The following is a 24186-nucleotide window of genomic DNA, read 5'->3' on the forward strand; positions in this document are numbered from 1 at the left end:
GCTCCCAGGCGTGGCAGCTGTGTGGTCTCAGTGTAGCTGAGAATTTATGCAGAGCTTTGTCTCTGAATTTGGCCAGAGTTTGTCTCTGAGTTTGATTTGGATTTGGTCGGTTCTAAACTCTAATTTTTTTTTTCCTAATTGATGTTCAGGAGCAGTAAATAATCCTGGGACAATTTTTGTTTGTGTATATGTTTTGTGTTTTCCAAAATGCACCCAAAATTTCAAGTTGATGTAGCTTTGGGCTTTTGTTTGGATTGTTGACTGAATGGGGGAAGAAAGACCTGCCAAGGTCAACTGTTCTCTCTTTGTTCTAAATTGAGCTGTCATGGGCTCAGCAGACAGTAAGCCCACTATTCTGGTTTATGATTGATTGAGAATTTTGACAAATTTAAAGGTGATGTGTGTTTGTGGATATTCAGATTAAGTTCTGGTAATTAAGCAAAGGTCCCCTAAGCAGAAAACCCCTGTTTTGTCCTCGACACCTGAAAAAGATGATCCTCCCTTTTGTCTCCCAACTCAGCCTCTGCCCTATCCTGATCCTCCTACTGAGCCATCATACACACACCCTTGCTTCCCTCAGCAGCAGATTCCTCTTCATTGCGGCAGCAGAGCAAGGGGTGCCACTGTGGCACTGACCCTGTGGCTTTCCATTCTTCTCAGTGCTGCAGGCAGCCTTCCCCCTAGCCTATAACAGATTCAGATGAGGAAGTCTCCTCCTCAGGTCCGGTCCTGGTCTTGCCTCTCTGGCAGGCTGCTGTGATGAGGCCAGGAGGAAACCCTCAATCTACAATTCATGAACTGAAAATCCCCCTTTTCAGAGGAGACTTGGTTTTCTCTTACTTTGCTGGAATCAGTGTTTAAGACTCACTGCCCCACCTGGGATGATTGTCAACAGATAATGTCAACTTTGTTTCCTTCAAGGGAGGGAAAGGATTTTAAAGGTGGCTAAGAAACAAATGAGATTAAATATGGGAAAAACCACACTTATCAAAGAAACTCCAACTGGGATTACAACACTGAAGAGGGCATAACGCTTTTAAAACATCATTGGGCTTTGAGGCAAGGATTTCTTCTTATGCCTTATTGCCCCACAAACCTATATAAGGTGGCAGAAGTGTTGGCCCCCAATATCTGCTACAAGCTGCAGAAATTGGAAGATATTGCAGGTATGAACTTGTCCCAGCTGGTAGAGATGGCCCAAAAATTATTTCACAACAGAGAAGATTCAGAATGGAGATTTAAGCAGGAAAAGAGAAAGATAATAGTGGCAGCTTACAAGAAGGAGGCCCAGTCAAGAGCTATGAAAAGAGACAAACAGGGAGGAGATCATTGCACTCCCCTAGATCCAGACCAGTGTGCCTATTGCAAGGAAAAGGGACATTACAAACAGGAATGTCCAAAGCTGCTAGAAAAGGAGAAAAGAGAAAAGGAAAGTGTCTGTAATGGAATCAGAGAAAGATTCAGATTATGGGGTCATGGGTCTCTGTCTCTTGGCCCCAAAAAACCCATGTGAACTGCCAATATAGGGGGAAAAACTGTTAGCTTTTTAATAGAAACTGACATATATGTATAGGAAGTTACTCAGCCAGTAGCCCCACTCCTCGGTCAAAAGAAATTATTATGATTCCATTTAGTTAAAATTTTTTTGAGTGCACTCTGATTTTATAATCAAATTGTCTTGTGTGTTTTTTGGTTGTTTGTCTCTTTGTCCAATCTGTAAACAGCTGTTTTATTTGAGCTCAACAAATTTTTCTTCTTTTTGTAGTTTTTTTTATTTTTGAAGCAATTGTCTAAAATTTAATTTGGCTTATACATAACATCATCTAAATTAAAAATATACTTCCACCAAAAGTTGTCAGCTGGTCAAAATGATGTTAAAATTGGTTTTATAAATGTAATGTTTATTGTTATTTGTATATTATGATTTGAGAGTCTCTCATCATTCAAATTTAATGTACTAAGTATTGAGATCATATTTTCATGGATTATCAAAAATTTATTAAAATAATTAAACAGAAATCTCTTAGGGTGGGGAGAGATTATTAGACAGGACTATGATTGATGAATAAAAGCAGCTGCCTAGAATAACATTAACCAGCTTTTGTTCATTAATAAGGAGCCCTGATAATCTCCATAACCTTATGGGAGACACTCCAATAAATATTGTTCAAAATATACTACCATGTTATACTTACATTGGTCATTGTCAAAAGGTTAAGTTTTCAAAAATAATGACAGTTCATTATTGTTAATTTCATGGTATATTAAATGTATTCATGCCTTCCAGATGTACAGTGTTCTAAAATGTAAAACTGAGACTGTTTATAGTGATAGCCATTTTCTTTTGGATTGAGACATTTGCCTTTCTGTTATGCTCCAGATATTTGTGATAAGAGGTTCACATCAAGTCAACATGAGGTCATCAGTAAAATGATAATTGATAATGGAAACCATCTGAATTATTGTTAGCACTAATTTAAGATGAAACATGATAACCTAGAAGGATAGGCGTCTGGTCTTTTCAAAGTACCAAAGCTTTCTTTCATAAGTAATTTTAGAGATAATTCACTACTAACTTTGATTTTCCTTTATGTCTTTATTACTCTATAGTTATATTTAATTTTCATAATACCTTGCGTTTTTTACTTCTTTTGAAGTGCTTTCATCTTTTATGTTGGTAGGCCTAAATATTCTCTCTTATTTTTGTTTGTTATGGTTGAAACATTGTGTCAACTTGGGGAGTCTAGAGGTTTGGCTGAGTGACTCAGCAGGAAGCCAGGGTGCTTACTTTGTATACATCCTGAGCCTGTGGAAGAGGAGGGCATGGAGATTATGTGAGAGCTACATGCCCCTTAGGTGGGGGTAGCCTGTTTACAAAGTAAGGCAGGGAAGAAGAAGCTGCTTGCCGCCATTCCTCCGGGTTTGCTCTGGCTGTTTGCTGTTCGGCTGCCATTCCTCCCTTTGCTCTTGTTGCATTGCTATCTTCTGCCTCAGAGCCAACCAAGTATGGACTGAAACCTCCACAAACTGTAAGCTAAATAAACCTTTCCTTCCTTCATTTTGGGCATTGGGTATTTTGTCTCAGCAATGAGAGAAAAGTAACCAAGACATTGTTTCATGTATATATGATTTTAAGACTTTTTGAACTACCTTTTGTAATTTGATAACTCCTATTTGTCAGTATATTAAAATAATATTACTATTGCAATAGTTAATATACACAGTGTTTATTAGGAGTGTGGCTCTGTTTAGATAAGCTTCTTACAATGGTAGAATTCTTTAGAAACTCAAGTTATATAGATCCTGTTTGGCTACATACAAGTTTGGCATTGTATCATTTCATTTATTACCAGAATTAATTTGTCTATTTTGCTAGCCATTGACCTAATATCTTCATGTTTTTCTTTAGGTAAGTTGTACATGGACACGTGACATTTGGGCTTTCTTAGTGCCAAACTTTTGTGGTATGACACAAATAATTTTATTTACTTTATCTATGCCTCTTATGTTTATCTGTAGAAATGATGTATTTCTGATACTTTTCTGATACTTCCTAGTGTATCTTTTCTTTCTGAGAACTTAACTAATCACATACTCAGAAGCACTTACATATATAGAAGTGTGATCAGGCATCATATTAGGAATTTAAAATTATGAAACATCGCTACTTAAAAGGAACGCATACTGTGTCTAGAAAAAAATCAACCAGTTATATAAACTGATAAAGTTAAAGCAGCCCAGACAATGTTACAAATTTCTTCAATGACATAAAGACAACAAATTAGGTAAAAGCTTCTTATGTATTAGTTAAGGATAATTGACCAAAAGACTATTCTATTCCAAAATGGAGATTTAAATGTTTTATAAAAATGTCATCATGGCTGTTATGTTATAATACTGTGCTTAAATTTTCTCTTTAAAATTATATAATTGCTGTCTATTAACATTCTACAGGGGTTCATCTACTAGAACATTCATGCTTGGTAAGAAGTGACAGTTCTCTAGCTATACTTTAAATTTCAAGGAGCTTCTGGATGTTCAGCAACTGAGATTTGGAGACCAAAAATTAAAAAGGTAGATGGGCTACTGATAACCAATATGGCCCTTGCCCTCCAAAGAAAATGCCAGTTGCCTTGAAATACTCCTTTTCTTTTTGCTGGTTCACAAGCCTAGAACAAATGGGTATCACCCAGTCCCGGTGATAAATGGGTGATAAATGCCCTGGTTGTAACCCTTCACCCTACTATACCCAACCCCTATACCTTGTTTAGTCTACTCCCACCTGCCTGGACTTGATATACTGTGTTAAATTTGAAAGGTGTTCTTTTCTGTATTCCTTTGTCTGTTGCATCCCAGGAATTGTTCACTTTTGAGTGAGAGGATCCAGAGGGGGGAATGAAAATGTACTTTACTAAGGGGACCTTAAGGTCCTCAACCCTGCCTCCCTTTTACTAATATCATTATCAGTACCTGAGCATGACTATGTGAAAACAATCAAGGCAGTCTACTCAACCGGACCAAACCTACAGGACATGTCCTCAAGAGCCCTGACCTGTCCCTGTTTTCAGATGGCAATAATGTGGCCATCAATGGGATTCTGAGGGCGGGGGCAATGATTGTCACCCTTGAGCCAACTGTCCAGTCCAAGGTTTTGTCTCCTGGAATGTGGGTGCAAAAGGCTGAACTGGTGGCCCTTACTTGGGCCTTGGAGATAGGAAAAGGCCATTCTCGACTCTTGGTCAGTGGTGTAAGTCACATGCTTCAATAAAGCTTTGTTTGTTCCCACATTTTTGGCGTCTCATGAGTACCTATCTTGCTGAATCTCACCTTGACACTGATAGAATCACTGTTGAATTCTATAAGAAATTTAGAGAACATTTAATGACACTAATGCTAAAACTCTTTAATGAAATTGAAATGGAAGCAATACTCCCAAAATCATTCTTGGAAGCAAGTATTATCATGATACCAAAACCAGAGAAGGACCTAACCAAAAAAAGAAAATGACAGCCAATTTCCCTAATGAACATAGGTGCAAAAATCGTCAATAAGGCAAACAGAATACAACAAATCATCAAGAAGATTATACACCATAACCAAGCAGGACTCATCCCAGGGATGCACAGATGGTTCAATATATGTAAATTAATAAGTATAATATACCATTTCAACTGAGGCAAAGACAAAAATCACATTATTATTTCAATAGATACAGAAAAATACGTTTGACAAAGTCCAACACCACAGAAAACTGGAATAGATGTTCTTCACCTCAGTCTGATAAAAGCGTCTATGACAAACCAAGAGCCAACATCATACTAAATGGTCAAAACCTGAAAGTTTTCACTCTAAAATCAGATGTCCTTTGTCACCACTCCTATTCAAAATAGTTCTGGAAACATTATCTAGAGCAATTAGACAAGATAAAGAAATAATAGGAATTACGATAGGAAAAGAAAAGGTTAAAATATCATTATTGGGGCTGGGGATTTAGCTCAGCGGCAAAGCGCCTGCCTGGCAAGCGCAAGGTCGTGAGTTCGGTTCCCGGTACCGGAGAAAAACCAAAAAAAAAAAAATATCATTATTTGCAGATGACATGATCCTCTACATAGAAGACCCCCCAAAATAGGAAGAAAGTGTTCAAAAGGAAAGAGGAATTAGGGAGGGGAAGTGGGAAAGGAAAAGGATAAGAAAGGATAAAGTGGAAACAAAATTTTGTAAATAGGGTAGGAAAGAGGTTGAAGGGAGGGAAGGAGATTAGGGGAAAAAAGAGGAATCAAAATATATCATACACAGGTACAAATTCCAGAAGATGAACAAGATCATTATGTATATCTAAAGTGTACCAATATAATTAATCACATAAAAAAGAGATTAGGTATAAATAAAATAAAATATTGATACAAGTAGACTGTGGTAAATTATGTACCATGTATAATGAGAACAATCAGTAAAAATCTACAGGAAATATATTCAAAGCCTATGTAGATAAATAAAAATAGAATTTTTAAAGAAAAAGGGTCTCACTATATTGCCCATGTGGATATGTACTCCTGGACTCAAGCAATCCTCCTGCATTAACTTGCCAAGTAGACGGCACTATAGCCATACATGTCTAGCCAAAATAAAATCCTTTAAAAGGTTCAGGCAACACTCAGTAAGGCAGGAAATATTGAAGAGGATGAACAGAAAACAGAGAGAACAAACAAAACAAAAGAAATGGCAAACTTCACCCTTAACTTCTGAATGCTTACATTAAACGTAATGACTGAAATAGATCAATTAAAAAGACAAACTGACAAAGCAGTTAAAGACAACATGGCCCAAACACACTATTTACAGAAAACCTACTTCAAATATAATGACACAGGTAAGTTGAAAATAAAAGGATATAAAAAGATATACCTTGCAAATACAATAAATAAAATAGCCTTCAGAACAAAGAAAACTACCAGAGACAGAAACACATTACATAATTATAAAAATTGTCAATTCCCTAGAAGACACAGGAAAACTAAGTATGTTGTACCAATCAACAGAGCGGCAAAATACATAAAACAAAATAGATAGACATTAATATCACTCTCAACAATTGAAAGAATTACTAAACAAAAATGAGTAATGATATAAAAATGAGCACACAAACATCAACCAATAGTATCTAATATTTACAGAATATCTCACCTGCCAACAGATAAACATTCTTTTCAAGAGCATAGCTAAACTTCATGAAGAAAAATTATCCCCTGTGACATAAAGTAAGACTGAACAAAGGTGAAATAACTACAAACGTGTTCACTAAGTACAGACAAATCAATAAGAAAAAGGCAATATGAAAATCTCTAAACATTTGGAAATTAACCACACACATGAATATACCATGAATAATGAAGAAGTCTCAAGAGAAATTTAAAAACTATGTATAAATGAATGAAAATGTTACATATCAAAATGTGTGTGATGCAACTAAAATCAGTGCAAGGAGAGGAATTTATAAAACAACATACATCAGAACAGAGAAAAACTCTCAAGCAAATAATCTGAGCATCCACTTCACCTCAAGAAAACATAAAGGAAAATTATCCTCAATGCAAATAGAAGGAAGGAAATAATGCTAAACAATGAAATTGAAAAAAACTATTCAGAATATTAATGTCACTGGGAAGTTCACTCCCAACAAAGTGAGGAGCCAGCCCCTCACTTCTTTGGTCCTTGTTTCTTTGTGCCCTTGATGAAAGAATTCAGTTAAGACTTGCAGGCCATGCAGAATTATAATTTATCATAAAGTAGATGTAGTTGTACCTTCAAGTAAAAAAGCAGGCCATGCCATAAAGGTATTTGCACTGAGTGTGAGTATGGATACCTTGTTTTGCAAAACAAGGTTCTCTGGACTCAGGGAAGTATGGGGATTATAAGGCTTATCATCACTTTACCTAGAAGTTACTTTGGAATTATAAAAAAAATATTCCTACTCTATTTAGTTGGCCAGTGTTTCCTCGGGGATTTTAATTATTTGAGGAACTTACCAAAGACATTTAAAAAATATATGTTCTTAATTTAAACCAGGTCTCAGTCCAATGCAGGAGGTTATTTAAAGAACATTTCATTTTTTATATCATTGGGTTGTAGGCTCCAGCCATGAACTCAGTACACCTTGTTCTGGAGTTAGCTGGCCTGATAGTTATATATCAGACAAAATGTGCACAATGTATAACTGTCACTGGACAAGTTCTAAGAAAATTCCAATGAAGATAAAGAATCTAGACCCAACATACCTGTACAATTAAGCTACAGGTTTTATTAGGCAAAGATTTAAATTTAAAAGTACACACTCAAATACATAGAGTGAAGGCTCTCAAAAGAGAGAGAGGAGCCTTACGTTATGGAACTGGGCGTATTTAAGTGGCATTTGGGATATCTTCAAAACGGGTGATGAAGGATATGTACTCCTACTCTCAAGGCCCATATGGTGAGTAATGTTAGAATGCAAACCATTTACATGTGTTTAAAGCTGAAATACACTGCCCACAAATATTGCTGTTTTCTTAAAGGTGGTCTGTAGGAGGAAGTACAATTTGCAGGTGAAAAAAGTGGCCTATTCACAGATGAAAAGTTAAACGGTAATTGCCAGGGCTTATGGTGTCATGGAAAAGGTGTAAAAAATGTGTTAAAAGTCCCTGACTAGCTTTTGTGTCCTGAAGCTATAGTTTTTTTTAAAGGACAATTTTTAAAATATGATTTTCCTTGTCTCCTTTCTCTCTTTATTTCTTTTACCCTACCTCATAAATTTAAAATGTCCTTTGGGTCTGAGACATAACAAATGATTATAAATGTATTATACATTGAAGTCTTTCTTTACTTAACTGTCATCACATATTACTTTGGACCCTTCTTTGTCCCTCTGCCCTGATGACTAACTACCTGCTTAACATTATTAAAACGAAAAAGAAAGGTGGGTCTTTTTAAAAAATCAGTAAAACTAATAAACCTCTAGAAGGACTGGCAAAAAACAAAGTTTACCAGTAGTAGGAATAGAAGAAAATAAGGGAATACTGTGAAGAACTCTACACAGATTTCATAATTTACATGAAACAGATCAGCTTCTTAAAAAACACAATTTACCACAATGCATCCAAGGCAAGAGATTAAGATGTGGGCAACTGGCTTAGAAAGTGGACATCCTCTGTCAATCACAGAGTTTCAGGCACATTCACAGAAAAATTGCCAAAGCCCTGAACCTGGAACCAATTAGAGAGTGGTATCTTCAGTTCTTCTCACAAGAACTTAAGCAGGTTTTTGATAAGATGGTCTAAACCTGATATCAACCTGAGGAGTCAAAGATACAAAAGGCAGTTGCTATCCAGCTGCAGACTACTCTTTCAGTGGCCTACCCTGTGCTTTGCAGGGTGTATTTCTTTTTTTTTTAACCTTTATTTGACCTGCACTCAGTCTGAAGAACATGTTTCTTTTCTTTTCATACTTTTAATAAATGTAAAAACTCACTACCTTTTACATTTTTGTTGACCAATTCTTTGTTCAGGAAGAAAATATTGCAGGTAGCTAAGTTATACAGAAATTAATAAGTAATCAAACAGATATGGGCCCTTGAGGAAGTCAGTGCAGAAGATGGGAATACATTAGAACTATGGCTGGAGGCACATCTGGGGGAAGGCAAGACCTCAGGATAAAGTCCCTGTATCAGACACTTCAGTGGGGAACCAAAACATCTGGACCCACCCCTTCACAAAATTATTCCCATTTTAGAGGTCATAGATATGCTGAAGTTAATGATGCTAACCATATGACCTTGCTATGGGCCTCACTTCCTTACTAGATCAGTACTAGCTAAGTGACTACACTTGTAATCTTATTAGTAGATTATAGTTTGATCCACATTGTACCCACATTGTGACTTTGCTGTATAAATTACTCCTGATAAAGGGCCTCAGTGGCAACCCACAGGGGACCACTCCTGTCACTCAGGAGCTATTTCTCAATAAAACTTTCCTACTCTTAAATTACATTGTCCTTTGGAATTCATTCTTCAGTTTCGGGGCACATAAATGCAGCACATTTCACATCTAGTAGGTTGGGAGCTATAGTTCTTCTATATCAAAAGAACCTAGAAAGTACCTCTAGAAGAGTCCCCAGCACCTAAGAACCTGGTAACAACCCATTACAAAACAGATAAATTGAACAGCTCTACAGATATGAGGAAATTAAACACATTGTTTAAAAGCTCCTTAAAGAAAACTTTCCAGGCCTAGATGGTTTCACTAAAGAATTCTGCCAAACATTTAAATTAACACCAACTTTACAAATCTCTCCTACAAAGGAAGGAATTCTAATTGAGTTTTATAAGGCTAGTATAGCCCTGAGACCAAAATTACACAAAACTGTCACCACACTGCGACTGAAGAGATGCTTGAAGCTAAGATGGGGAACTTACTCTACCAAACGTAGAATTCTTAGAGGTTTGCTAACTGTTATAATGGAAAAAGAATTTTTAGGATGCTTCTGTATGAGGAACAGGCTGAGTTTATTAGGCAGAAATTTTAGTATGCAAGTGTGGAGTGCAGATTCTCAGAGAAATGAGATATATTACAGTTTGAAACTGGGAATATTTATGTATTTTTGGCCATGGGAATCTGTGAAATTTGTCAAACTAGCTCAGCTTTAGTTTGGTGGGTGGGAAGGATGGCCCATTCACAATAAGATAGTAGTCTATTCATAGGCGAAAGACTAATCGACAGGTGAGAAGTGAATCCATTGACAGATGAAAATGCAAATGTAGGTTCATTTGCAGGTAAAAGGAAATTTCCTAGGCTTGGAGAATAGGAGGGGGAAGTTTAAACTGAACTTGTGTCCCAAACTGCAGTTTTTAATTTTAAAATTTTAATTTTCCTGGTCTCTATTTTGCCTAGCTTTTCTATCCTACCTCAAAACCAGTACAAAAAGAAAACTACTTACCAATATACATTAGACTGATAGATACAAAAATCCTAAACAAAATATTAGCAAATAGAATGCATCAAGGTATAAAAAATATACATCACAACTAAGTGGGGTTCATTCCAGGAATACAATGCTATATCAATATTTGAAAAAATCAATATAGTCCACCTATGAACAAGCTTAAAGCTATAAACCACATGATCATACTGAGGTTAGAAATTAGGGCACATATGCAAACTACAGAATCCAGGATGACTCTGCGGTTCCTGAGCACTGTACATGGACCTATTTAGAGAAATGTTATTTTCAAAGCTTCATTTACAAGTGGTGCAAAACCAAGTGAGTCTTTCAATGGGACACTTTAAGTACGTCACTAGGCCAACTGAATTTTTGATAGGGAAACCATCCCAATACCTTATTTTCATGAGGGAGAAGCAAAATCAAGATACAAATGACCCTTTATTTGCATGACGGAGAAGCCAATTCAGATATAAGACCCCTTCCCATATCCTCACCACCACTGTGAGTCTGTTTACCACCCCACTCTCACTCTGCACAGTTTACTTCTTTTTCACCTTCAGTAAATGTACCTCCCTCCTACCTTTTCTGTGTGTCATTCAATTCTCCATTCAGAGCACCAAGAACCTGCAAAGAATTACCATGGGACCCACCATCTAGTAACACTGTGTTCATGAACCCAACCAGAAAGTAAGACCTCTTTGGGGGAAAATTATTTTTTTCTTTTTCTCTCTTCACTTTTCTGGATTTTTTTGTGGGTGGGGGGTGGTTTTTTGTTTTTGTTTGTTTATTTGTCTTTTGGTCTGGTCATTCTTTGTGGGAATGAGTTAGACAGTTAAAAGCCACTAGGACATCTGCTACTAACCCAGTTTAGATCAGACCAGTTTTGGCTTCACAATGTACAAGAAAATTTCAGCATGCCATGCAGTTTCCATGTGTGTGTGATCTAAAGTTTAATGTGCCTCTCTTTGCTCCCAGATTCTTGTACTTTCCCATAATTTATTCGGCTTTCTCATTCTTTCTTGGGGCGGGAGGAGGTATTTATGAGTAACTTGGTCTCCTGTTTAAGTAGCCACCTACCCTAGCCTGCCCTATTTTGTGCACATCCTAATCAAATTTTCATTTGGACTCTTCCCTTAGATGACCTTTTATCTCTATCTATCCTTTATTTGTCACTTGCTTCATGTCCTCATTTTCTGAAACTTCAGGGAACCATTCAGCTCACCTTTTTTGCCATGTTTTCTCTGTCCTCATGGACAGCAAGAAATCTCACCATTATAGAGGAAAGCTACTTCCCCACTTTCAGGGAATGGATGAGCATACTCTATTCTTGCCTTTTAAAGCTGGGGAGATCTCCTCCATATTTCTTGTAAAATAAATTCAGATAATTGATTTTGAAGTGTGCTGAGAGCCTGAGTGGAACAAAGGGAACAGTGAAGATTGACCCAAGTGGCTGTGAGTATGGAGAAGCAGAACAAGAGTATTTTAGTCAATATATAACAGAACCAGCTTTTGTACTTAGAACTTTCCAAGATCATTTTAAATGTTAAAGAATATACACTTCTACCTTACAAAATAATTACTGAAGTCTTTTATGATGAGGATAAGTGGGAAGGATATTGTTTTTCAAGTAGTTAGATGGAGCCAATAGAGGGCTCCACCCGAGTTTTAAGGAGCCATAGTGGGCCACAGATTATGGAGAGGTCTAAGGGGAAAAAGGAGTTGGTGCTTTTAGCTTCACTAGAGATATCTTGTAGTGAAATTTGAGCTTCATAGGAGATGCCCCATAACTCAGTGGGTCTCCATCCTTCTGTAGTGACACTTCAGGTCTCCAAACCTTGTCTCTCTCTCTCTCTCTCTCTCTCTCTCTCTCTCTCTTCCCATAGGCCCCATGTAGAAGAGTGGGAAACACTTGCATATCCCACTGACCTCACCATTAGACTATATCCTTCAAAACTGAAAACAATTTGACCCAGACAATCCAAGAAAAAGCAACTCATCTTCTATTGCAATACTATTTGGCTCCAGTAGGAACTAGGAAAAAGCGGGAGTTGGGCACAGAATGCTTATCTAAATTACAGTGCTGTTCTTCAGTTAGATCTTTTCAGCAAAAGACAAGGAAAGTGATCTGAAATCTCTTGTGTTTAGGGTTTTATGGCACTTTATAAGAAATCATTTCCCCTTCAAAGGCTCAAGAGATATAGTACATGAAATGGTCCCTCAAGAGCAGATTGATATCATGGATCATCCCCTTCTCATATCCTCACCTGTCTCTAGGGGAGATATGGGTCTCCTCTTCTTGTTTAATAAAGGAAACCACACTAGGACTGCTCAACCTCCTCTTTATAATCTTTAGGCCTAAAAATCAATTGCACCCTCACCAAGTGACAGAAACTCCATCATTGTCTAGTCTTTGGAAAGACCCAGTATGCCCCAACCCCTTCTCTGTGATCCTTATATATCTTTAAACCCCACAGGACATAATCAGAGTGGAGTTTCATACACTTCCAACTCATAGCTCTGCCCCTAAGAAAGGTCCTAGGAGTAGGATTTAAGGAACCTAGAGTTCTTACAGAGGACCATCCCACAGTACACATACGATAATCTAATACACAGCCTATCTTGGGAGCTATCCAACCACAATCCTATCCAAACTCTCAATTTATAGCTAAAAAGAATATGAATTCTCAAAGGAAAAGGCTCAGATATTCTTCCAAAACTCCAATACTTGGGATACATTATTATACCTGCATACATTATTATCCATAGGGATCAGATCCAGGCTATCCCTGATTGCCACCAAGCAACAGCTTTGCTCCTTCAGGGAAATGGCTGGTTTCTGCCAAATCTGGATACTTAATTTTAGACTAATGGCAAAGCCTCTATATAAAAGTGCCAAAGGTCCTGATTCTGAGCCCGTAGAATGGACAGAAGTTACTTACACTGCTTTTTAAGGAATACAGCATGCCTTCACTCAGACTCCAGCACTAGGAATAACTACCTTTTAAAAAAAAAAAAAAAAAAAACCTTCTTCCTGTCTGTATCAGAAGAGAGAGGCATTGTTTTTGGTGTCTTGATATAAAAGCTGGGACAGGAACTATGCCTAGTGACATACTTTTCAAAAAGGGTAGACAGAGTGGCTGCTTGGTGGCCACCCTCCCTGTGAGAAATAGTAACTACAGTTACGCTAACAAAAGAAGCCACAAAACTAACTTTAACACAAAAACTACAAGTCCAAACTCCCCATCTGGCTAGGCCTATTCTTGAGACCAAAGGTTACTTATGCATTACAGAAAGATAGCTTACCAAGTATTATCTCTTACTTCTAAGTAATCCTGAGGTTGCCATAAAGATTTACACTACATTTAATCTTGCTTACTGATGCTTATACACTCAGAATATAACCACTCTTGTAAACAGGTGATTTCCCAGACTTCTGTAAGCAGGCAGGACATCAGTGACCTGGCCCTCCAAGACTGTGAAGAGGTATAGTTAACTGATGGAAGTAGCTTTCTCCAATATTAGGACATTGCAAACTAGTCATGCGCTTGTCAGTCTACACGAAGTCATTGAGCCCAAATACCTTCCCCCAGTGACCTCTGCTAAGAAAATAATCAGAGCTCATAGACCTTACTCAGGCACTGGTATAAGGAAAAGGCAAGAAGCTAAATTTACCAGATTTCAAATGTGCCTTTCTGGCGCTGCTGCCCAGACAGCAATCTGAAAAGAGAAGGACTTGTTAACTAATAAAAGTCATCTATAAAGCCCAAGCAGCAAATTCTATTAATTGGTGGAGCCAGGGGTGGAGAAATGACACTGGAACAAAGCCAGAGCAAGCATTCTCCCACAAATCCCCAAATGCTGCTAAGCTTCCACCTACTTCTCTTCAAATACTATTGAATTCTATGCAGAAGTGCTTTTTTCCTCTGAGCTCAAAATGCCATTGAATTTGCAGGCTGAAAAGATTCCCTCTGTGAAATTGAATTGGGCTGTGGGATCACTGGTGGTAAAGAAAACAACCCAAATTAATGCCTGTGGAGGTTCTTTCCTTCCAGCCCCTAGAATTCACTAAAATCCTGGGTCAGACTGAAACCTGGCAAGCATGAGAATTGTTTTGATTCAGGAGTGAAAGAGGCAGAGCAAGGCCAACAGTATGCCTTACAGAGGTGGGGGTGACTGCCTCCTGCCCGGCCGCAGGGGATGACTGAAGTTTGCCAGCCAGAGAAATGCTAGGCCAAACTGGGATATGACCTCAAGAAAGCTGAGAAAGGTGAACTAGATGGAGTAAACAGCAAAGCCTATGGCAGAATCTCAACCAGGAACTTGAGGTTGCTGCCTATCAGTGGAAGGAGCACTGGCGACCCACCAACATTCTGAGAGCACCAGAGGGCCCTCGCCGGCACAGTACCCTTTGCATGTTTTTTTGTTTTCATGTTTGTTTTCTTCTTTTTCTTGTTGGATGTCTTGGATATATGCCTGCATGGTTAAATTTTCTACAGTTGCTTATAAATATTTCATGTAGTTAAGTCACATAAAGCCCACTTCTAACGTTGCTTTCAAGTGTTATGTAACCTTACTTGACTGTTAGTTCAACAGTTGTACACAATCTCCCTATCCTCTCACTTTCCACTGAGTCTAATCATTTTCTTCGTTATTTTCTCTTTCATACCTTTTCCTATCTCTTTGCCTCTCCCCCCAGCATTTTTTCTTATATCTTTGTCTCTGTACCTATTCTTCTCTTTTACATATAAAATATTAAGATTAGTGTAAACACTGTAATACCTTAATGTCTCATATTGGTTCCCCCTCAAAAAGTGTTTCTAAAGGATTGTTTCATAGGATTTCTAAAATTGCCAGCCAAAGAAATGCTAGGCCTAACTGTTTCTGTTAGGTCATCAATTGCTTCCCATCTCCTTGTATCTGCTTTCCACAGCCATTTGAAGTCCTTCTCCCCATTTTCTCCCATCACTTCCCCTCTCACACGCTTACAAGTATCCCCGCACACTTCCCTTTTCTGTTGCATATGAAAACTATCTTGAAAGCTTAATACTGCCTCTCTTTCTATTTTAGAGTGTGTGTGAGAGGTATGTGTTTATGAACAACTGTATATGAGTGGTAAATATTGTTTGTGCTTCCAGTGTTTTACATTGACTTAAAAACAACAGAGATTCTATCTTACTGCAGAAAGAATGGCTGTCTTCAAGAAGTCAATAACAAACGCTGGCAAGGCTGCAGGATAAAGGGAACCCTTTTCCATTTTTGGCTGGAGTATAAATTGGTTCAAGCATTATGGAAATCAATATGGAGATTCCTCAAAAAACTAAAACTAGAGGTTCTATTTGACCCAGCTATTTCCCTTCTAGGTATCTTCCTGAAAGCATGAAAGTCGTTGTACCACAGCAATACATGAATATCTAGGTTTATAGCAGCACAATTCATAATAGTTGAATATTGCAACCAACTGGTATGTCCATCAGCAGATGAATGGATAAAGAAAATGAGACACTTATATGCAATGGAGAACTACTCTGCCATGAAGATGGATGAACTTGAGGCATTTTTAGGTAAATGGATGCTGTGTGACACTGTAATCTTAAGTGAAACTCAGACGCCCAAGTTTAAATATTGCATTGTTTCTCTCGTGTGAGAAACCTAGAGTATAAATAAGGAGCAAACTAGAGAACAAGTATTAGGAAATAGGAAGATCTTTTTCAAATGGGAATGAGAACAAGAGATGGGGAAGGCGAGGGAAGTCAGGGAAAAGGGACTTGAAAAAAGAATTGAAGGAGAAAGGGAAATAGAACTTTTGCAAATGGGGAGGTGGGGAAAGGTTTGGAGGAAGGGGAGGAGAAGTGGACAAAAAAAGAATTAAGATGTGTTATGTGTATGTACAAAGTTCCCATGATTTCTAATTTAAAAAAAGAATAAGAACGGCATCCCCTCCCTTGTTATGTCATAATAAAGATTAAATGAGTTAATATATATAAAATAATGAAACACTAGCAACCTGTAAATTTTATATAAACATTTTGTTAAAAAAATATAAAAACTATGATTCAAAGTTCATTTAGTATTTAGCTGTAATCACAGAATATAAAGAAAATATGAGTGTGGTTGCTAAGAACCAGGTCATTGCCATAGATATGACAGAACCTTGACAACCATTGTTAAGACATTGTCCCATTTTGAAGTGGACAGCTGGACTGCGTTAATCTGGCCAGAAGGCTAGATAGCTCAAGGAACCATCCTATTACTCTATATGTCCATGCAAAACACCACCCCCTGTGTCCACCCCTTCCTTTAGCGGCCTGACGCCCCCGAGGTCGCACCCATGAACCCTGTCTGCCACCATCGCCGGTATATGCTACGTGGCCCCTTACTTACTGGCGGTCCTCGGAGGCAACTCCTCCCCCAGCACCAAGGACAACAAGAAGATCCTGGACAGCGTGGGCATCGAGGCAGAAGATGACCGGCTTAATAAGGTCATCGGTGAGCCGAATGGGAAAAACACTGGAGATGTAATCGCCCAGAGGGTTGGCAAGCTTGCCAGTGTGCCGGCTAGTGGGGCTCTGGCCATCTCTGCTGCCCCTGGTTCTGCAGGTCCAGCTGCTGGTTCTGCCCCAGCTGCAGAGGAGAAGAAAGAAGAGAAGAAAGAGGAGGCTGAGGAGGCTGATGATGACATGGGATTTGGCCTGTTTGATTAAACTCCTTCCCCTCTGCAAATAAAGGCTTTTTATGTATCTAAAAAAATAATTAACTACCTCAAGGTAAGCAAAATATATTATCTTTATTTTATAGATAAGAGATCTACAAATGGTAGGCTTAAATTTTGGGGATTTCACTCCAGGATATCCAACAGAGGCACTAAAAATAAAATATAAAGTCATTAATCCCTAGTTCAACTGATTTCCCACTTGGTTATTCTACCTACCCTTCCTTCTAAAGGAACTACCTGTGTAATGCCAATTTGTTCCTTCTTGCTGGCACTGACAAATATACAGCCTGAGATCAAGCTAGGAATCTCTGCCGATGATCAAGAAACAGAGGTGAGGCTGTCAATGGCCTCATCTCAGAGAGAGATGGTTATCATGGAACCTAGACAATTAGGCTTTGGTGTTGCAAGCTCCAGATCTTATCATCTTTATGAGCAAAGCTGGAGTAGGTCAGGTTTTTATCAGAGGCTACATGTAAGGCTTTCTTTTTGTCTGGCATAAGGTAGAGCCATTCTCCAGGAGGTCCTTATACTAGTTGAATGATTTCTTAGAGAAGGAGGGAGCTGTACTCTAAGAATGTTTTGAAATATAAGTCTGTATTTGGGAACACCAATTCTATAAAACAGTGAGTAGCTGGATGACTACAGAGCACTCCTGAATTACTCAGTAATAAGCACATACATAAACTGCCCTTTACATAGCTAAGTGTAGCATATCTAAGTATCAAGTAATTTCCTAACTCAATGAGGTCTTCCTCCAACACTGGAGTCGGACACAACCACTAGGGAAATGCAAATAAAAATCACAATGAAATATACCTTTTCACAGGCACAAAGATAGCAATAAGAAAAAAGACAACAATACTCATAAGTATTGGTGAAGATGTGGAGAAACTGGAACTCTCTTGTATTGCTGGTGGGACTATAAAATGTACCTACTTTACACAAAGTCTGGCAGTTGTCCAAAAGATTAAACACAGAAATTACAATCTTTGGTGTATACTCAAGAAAAATGAAATGTGTTCACACAGACACTTATATACAAGTGTTTATAGCAGTATTATTTACAACACCCAAAAAGTGAAAACAACCGAAATGTCCATCTGTTGATTAGTGGATAAATAAAATATGGTATATTCATACAATAGAATATTTTTCAGCCAGAAAAAGACATGCAGTACTGACATATGCTACATGAACAAGCCTTGACACAATTGCCTAACTTACCCTTTTCACTTAGGCATCCCTTCCAAATCTGGCTGCACAATGAAATCAACCAGATAACTTGCACAGCTCCCTGAGCATCTTTGAAAAGGACACCTGGATTGATGTTTAAAATCCACTGGACTAAGTGATCGCCAAGGTCCCTTATACTCTTTGAATTAAATTATAGAAAATTTAGGATAAAGACACATGAATAACCATGTCTTTGAAGCAGAGGCATAAAGGAGAACCAAGTTTAATGGACAGTTGTTACTTAGAATAGTTTCCCCAGTAGGTTCTCCTTTAAACTCTCTGACTGTTTCAGCTCAAAGGCATAATCCCACCCATTTCCCAGGGTTGAATAAAGGTATTCCTAACAGGGACAAACTATAGCTGAAGGGATAGGCCACACCTGATTGTGCCTGTGTGGGTTGCTTTAATAACAAGTCACCCTATTTTGTAGGAAGTTACATATTAGCACAAAACCTGTCACTGCAGCTCAAGATAACAAAACTCCCTCTCTCTCTCTCTCTCTCTCTTTCTCTCTCTCTCTCTCTCTCTCTCTCTGTCATTTATAGAAAAGGTTGAATTAAATTAATTAATGGATTCTACTAGTTCCAGGCTTTCTATTTAACAGCACCTGTTTTTCAGCTGGTGTGGGTTCAGTGTTAATAACGGTCTGATTTCTCATTTATTTACTTTTAAATTTTTTTTATTATTTTAGAGAAGAAGAAAAATAGAAATAAAAACAAAGTTTCAAATCAGGCTAATAGGAGAGTAACAATAATTAATACATTGTGAATTGTTATCATCATAGTAGTTAATCAGAGTACAAAATATAGGCATGAAATACTGTCCAAACAATATTAGCTCCGATCTTTCTTTTCAATGAACTAAGAGAAACTAGTTGTATAACTACCTTAACTATCTTGAGTGTGTGTGTGTATATATATATATATATATATTTTATAATATACAATATATATTTTCCTTTTCTCTTCCTTCCATTCCCCTTTCCCCCCACCAGTTTCTCTATTCTTTTGAACAGTTTCTTCACAATGCACAATATCTATTTTACATTTTTGATCTTATTTACTCATTCAGATTTTTATACTAGTGAGACAATACTATGTTTACACATATGGGTCCTATTTATTTCACTGATAAGTATGGCCTCTAGTTGCATCCATTTACCTATAAAAGTCTCAACTTTATCCTTATTTATGGCTGAATAGTACTCCATTATATTTTTAAAAACAATTTTTTTATCCATTCCTCATTTGGTGGGCATTTGGGTGGTTTCCAAGATTTAGCTATTACAAATAGTGCTGCTATAAACACGGGTTCCCATACATCACTGTGGTATGATTTTTTAATTCTTCTGGGAAATTACCCAGAATGGTAATAGCTGGGTTAAATGGGACCTCTAATCCTTGTTATAAGGAATCTCCCCCGCTGATTTCTACAGTGGTTGCACCAGTCTACACTCCCACCAGTAGTGGAGAAGGGCTCCTTTTTCCCCACAGCCCCTTCAGCATTTCTTACTGGTTGATTTCTTGATGGTAGAAATCTCACTCCATTCTTTCTGGAGTTAGATGGAATCTCAGTGTTGTTTTAATTTTCATCTCTACCACCACGCACTAAACTAAAGTCAAAATGGGTCAAAGATCTAAATATTAAAATATAACCACTAAATCTATTGGAGGAGAAAATAGGTAGAAATCATGAAGACACAGGTGTAGGCAGACTTCCTCAACAAAACCCAGACTGCACAGTAAATACTACAAAGAGTCAACAAATGGGATCTCACCTTATTAAAAAGATTTTGCACAACAATAGAAATCACCAAAAGAGTGAAAAGAGAACCCACAGAGTGGGAAAAAATTATAGCAAGTCGTCTCTCAGACAAAGGACTTCTATCTAGAACATATAAAGAATTGAAAAAAATCAGGCCCTCCAAATTCAAAGACCCAATCCAAAAATGGGCATTTAAGTGGAATCACACTTCTCAGATGAAGAAATACAAATGGCAAATAAATCTATGAAAAAATTCTCTCATTCATTTTCTTCCCTTAATATTTAAAAAACAAGTTGAATCATGTTACAGCTACTGATTTCCTGCTGTCCTTAGCTAAAGACAACTAAAAAGAAATGAAAGTCATGTTACAATTATTTCTCTAGAGCCATTGCTCCATTTCCTCACAGGTATGTACCCACAGTCCCTCAAGGGACAAATCTTCATAATATATTTGGGAAGTGATTAGCAGTATCAGCAAGATTGGGAACAGGGTTGAGAGAGGATGGACATTCTGCAAGGTAAGTAAATCGGGGAAGAAAAGCATCCTTGGAGGTTTAGGGGAGGGGTCCCTCATCACCTTCTACCACTTTGCCTGGGCCTTTTATGGTACATATATTCCGACTACTGCAGACAGAGCTTCAAATTCTAAGGAAGAATAAAACTCTTTATCCTAATATAAACTGTTTTTATGGCTTTGGCTCATTTTTCTTTTCCATTTCCAGAAATGTGACCATCTTTACCATTGTCTTGAACAACTTGGACAAAATTTTTCTTGTGGAGACTTTTCAAAGACGTGAGGAACTAAGGACAGGAAACACTGGTTTAATTATCCCAGGGTCCAATTAAATAGTCATTGTATTTTAGCCTCACTTCCTAGCCCTTAGTTTCTCTTTTTGAGGATAAGCACCACCCAACCCAACTCTGTCTCTCTCTGTCTCTCTCTCCCTTCTTCTTGGTCTGTTTATGTAATGTTTATCATCTCTTTATTTTATAGAACTCCCTAATTGCAAGTCCTTTCCGTGTCAGTATAAATAAGCTCAAACTATGCACATCATTACAGCCAATTATGAAGGACAGCATGTCTAAAATGGTGTCTAGCTCAGGAACTTACTTAACATGAAATTTGGTCTAGATAAGAGAGACAGGTGTGCAATGATAAAAAAGTTTCATAACATGAAACCCTTTGTGATAGCTACTATGGAGAGTCGGAGCTTGAGAACCATTGTCAGTTCAGAGATATGGAAATTTAATGCTACATCTCCAGTTCAACAACTTAACATTTCAAGAAGCAGTTATGCAGAATTTCAGGAAGCATTATTCTAGTTGTGAACACTCAGCTTACTACTCATCAATTAAAGAGGCAAGTGCCTTGACTGGCATAAGGCACACTTCATATGTGTTTAAGAAATAAGTGAAGGGTTGCAAAGACATGGCTAAATTTTATATAGCCTAGTATCCCTCAGCAAAGTACAATACAGGAAAGGGCTAACCTGATTCCCCTGTCACTAGCCTACTTGAAGCCCTCTCAGTGTCCTTGAGATACAAGTAGCCATCTAGCTGATCTTGCCATCTCCAGTTGCCCCTCTGTTACTGGAAGGATTTATGCAAAAATCTGATCAGGGCATTTCCCTACTTAAAACTGTTCAGTGCCTCTCACTGTGTTCAAAATAAAATTATTGCTCCTTAGCGGTACATAAGGCCTTCCATGAATTGGCCCCTTATGCCTTTAGTTGCATTTCCATGCTCCTTGCATATGTCCTGTGATACACAAAAACAAGAACTTTGTCATTCCTCTCCCACCACTCTTCCAGTTCACATGGCTTCACTTTTGTACCTGCTGTCCCACTACCTAGCATTTCATCCCCTCTGTCATCCGTCATCCATCAGAGTAATCTTGACTACAAGAAAGGCTCCTCATGCCAGGTGTGGCAGCGCACACCTGCAATCCCAGCACTTTGGAGGCTGAGGCAGGAGGATCGTTGCAAGTTTGAGACCAGCCTGGGCTACACAGTGAGCTCAAGTCCAGCCTGAACTGCATAGTGAGAGCCTGTCTCAAAAAGACAAAAAAAAAGAAAGCCTCCCCTAATTCCCAGTGCCTCCTTCCTTGCTCTCACTACATAAATAATGAGTAGATTAAAACTCTAAAGATAATTTTAAAATCGTGTTTCCTGAATCTCAACAAGATTTATATTACTTTTCCCTGTCACAGAAAAAAAAATTCCTTAGTTTTTTTCTTTGTACTTGAAGCCTTACCAGTTTCTTCAATAATGTGGTCTGTTTTTAATAAACACTAAAAGCCACAAGAAGTTGTTTCTTGACAATTAAAGGGAAATGGAAAGTGATATCTGAATTTCTTACCCACAACCCTGAACTCGTCTTGAAGAGTGCTTTTCTGAATTTGCTTCTTCCGTTTTCTGGTGTCAGTCTCTGATCCTGAAACTTCACAGTGGCAGAGAACAACCCCTATTTTATATAATCAATACCAATGGCTTCATTAGCAGATTGCTCAAAAGTCATGTTACTGGCATTCATTTCAGGGAGATAATTCAAGTGACCAGTCAATCCTCCCCACTCTCTCAACCCCTTTTTTGCCTTTTTCATTCCTTATTAGCAACCCCAAAGACAGCATGAGCAGAGTTTGGAAAAAGGTGTAAAAACTTCAAATCTATTCAGATCTGTGTTAATGATTCCAGTAAAACTTTGATGGCATGATGTAGGGAAAATGAGAAATAAGCCTGGGGGATTATCTTGGAGTCAAATAATTTTTACTGTTCTTTGTTCATTGAGAGTTGGCTTAGAGATTCTAGCTCCTCTCACTAGGCATGTTTTTCAACCTAATCCCTGGATACATAGCAGCTGTACCAGAATCCGTTCTCCTCTTGCCTTTTGCCTCTATTTTGGTTTTACTCTTTCTCTTTTCATGCCTCCCTCTCACATGGCCTGTTCCAGGCTAGCAAATAAATCAGACAAGAAGAATGTCCTCTTGCCTTGTGATATTATCCCATATCTTGTTTGGGGGAAGGCTGAGAATGAGAATGTCCACATGCTGAATGGTAAGTGCAACTCTTTCCTTTCCTCTCCCTCTAGGGCAGTGATGGTGAACCTTTTAGAGCTTTCAGTGATATAAGCATCCCACTGTAGTATGCATGCCATAAGTTTACCACCACTGCACTAGAGCCTGGCTGAAGTAGCCCTGGCTCATTCCATCACCAGCCCCACATGGTGGGTGTGTGGCAAAGTCCCTTTCTGCCAGGCAGTATCTACAGCGGTTTCGACTGTAGTGGTAGTAATATTATATTCTGACCTCAGAACAGCCCTGTGAGGTTCATCATTTTAATATCCTCATTTTATTGATAGGAAAGCTAAGGACTGGAAACTCTTAAGTGACTGGCTCTAAGTCACACAGCCAAGATACTCCAACAACTTTGCTTTTTGTGTCTTTCATTTACTCTCTCAGATGTGAGAGCCAAGTGTCTCCTATGGAGTCTACAGCTTCCCTTACACAGCACAGCTTATTTAGATGCTATGTAGATGAGAGTGAGTGAGCCTGTGGGTGCCAGAGTCCCTGGCTGCATGTCTGAGACCTTCACTCCATTTTTTGTCACAGGAATCATGTTCAGATATCAAAGAACTCCAAAAAAGGAAGCATCATCCCATAATTGATGGACTGCACTGGCTATTAGCTGTCACTGGGGATATAGTAACTGTATTCTTGACAATGACTACCCACTTTGAGCTTCCTAACCTCCAAGAGTGTCAAAGCCTTCGGAAGAGGATGCTTACCAGGCGGGTTTAGTGTTACCTCCATTAGATTTACTGATAAGGATATAAGCCGAAGTGTATCTTCAAAATGAACAGGGAGTTCCGAGGGATGCTTGTATTCTAAGTAGCACTGAGCAAGCCTCTCAAGATCAAATAAATAATGTGTGGCTAGAGCAGCGCCCACCAACACTCTAACATTGTTGGATATACCCCTTACCCTCGCACAACTGGAGTGAGC

The 24186-nt window shown here is 38.2% G+C and overlaps 1 pseudogene; it reads left to right on the forward strand.

Moving 5' to 3' along the window:
- The first annotated feature begins 1168 nt into the window (after window positions 1-1168).
- LOC102013629 overlaps window positions 1169-24186 on the forward strand; it is a 60787-nt pseudogene continuing 37769 nt past the window's right edge.

This window comes from Chinchilla lanigera, unplaced genomic scaffold (assembly GCF_000276665.1).
Source record: "Chinchilla lanigera isolate Chin_1 unplaced genomic scaffold, ChiLan1.0 scaffold00102, whole genome shotgun sequence".
Lineage (NCBI taxonomy): Eukaryota > Metazoa > Chordata > Mammalia > Rodentia > Chinchillidae > Chinchilla > Chinchilla lanigera.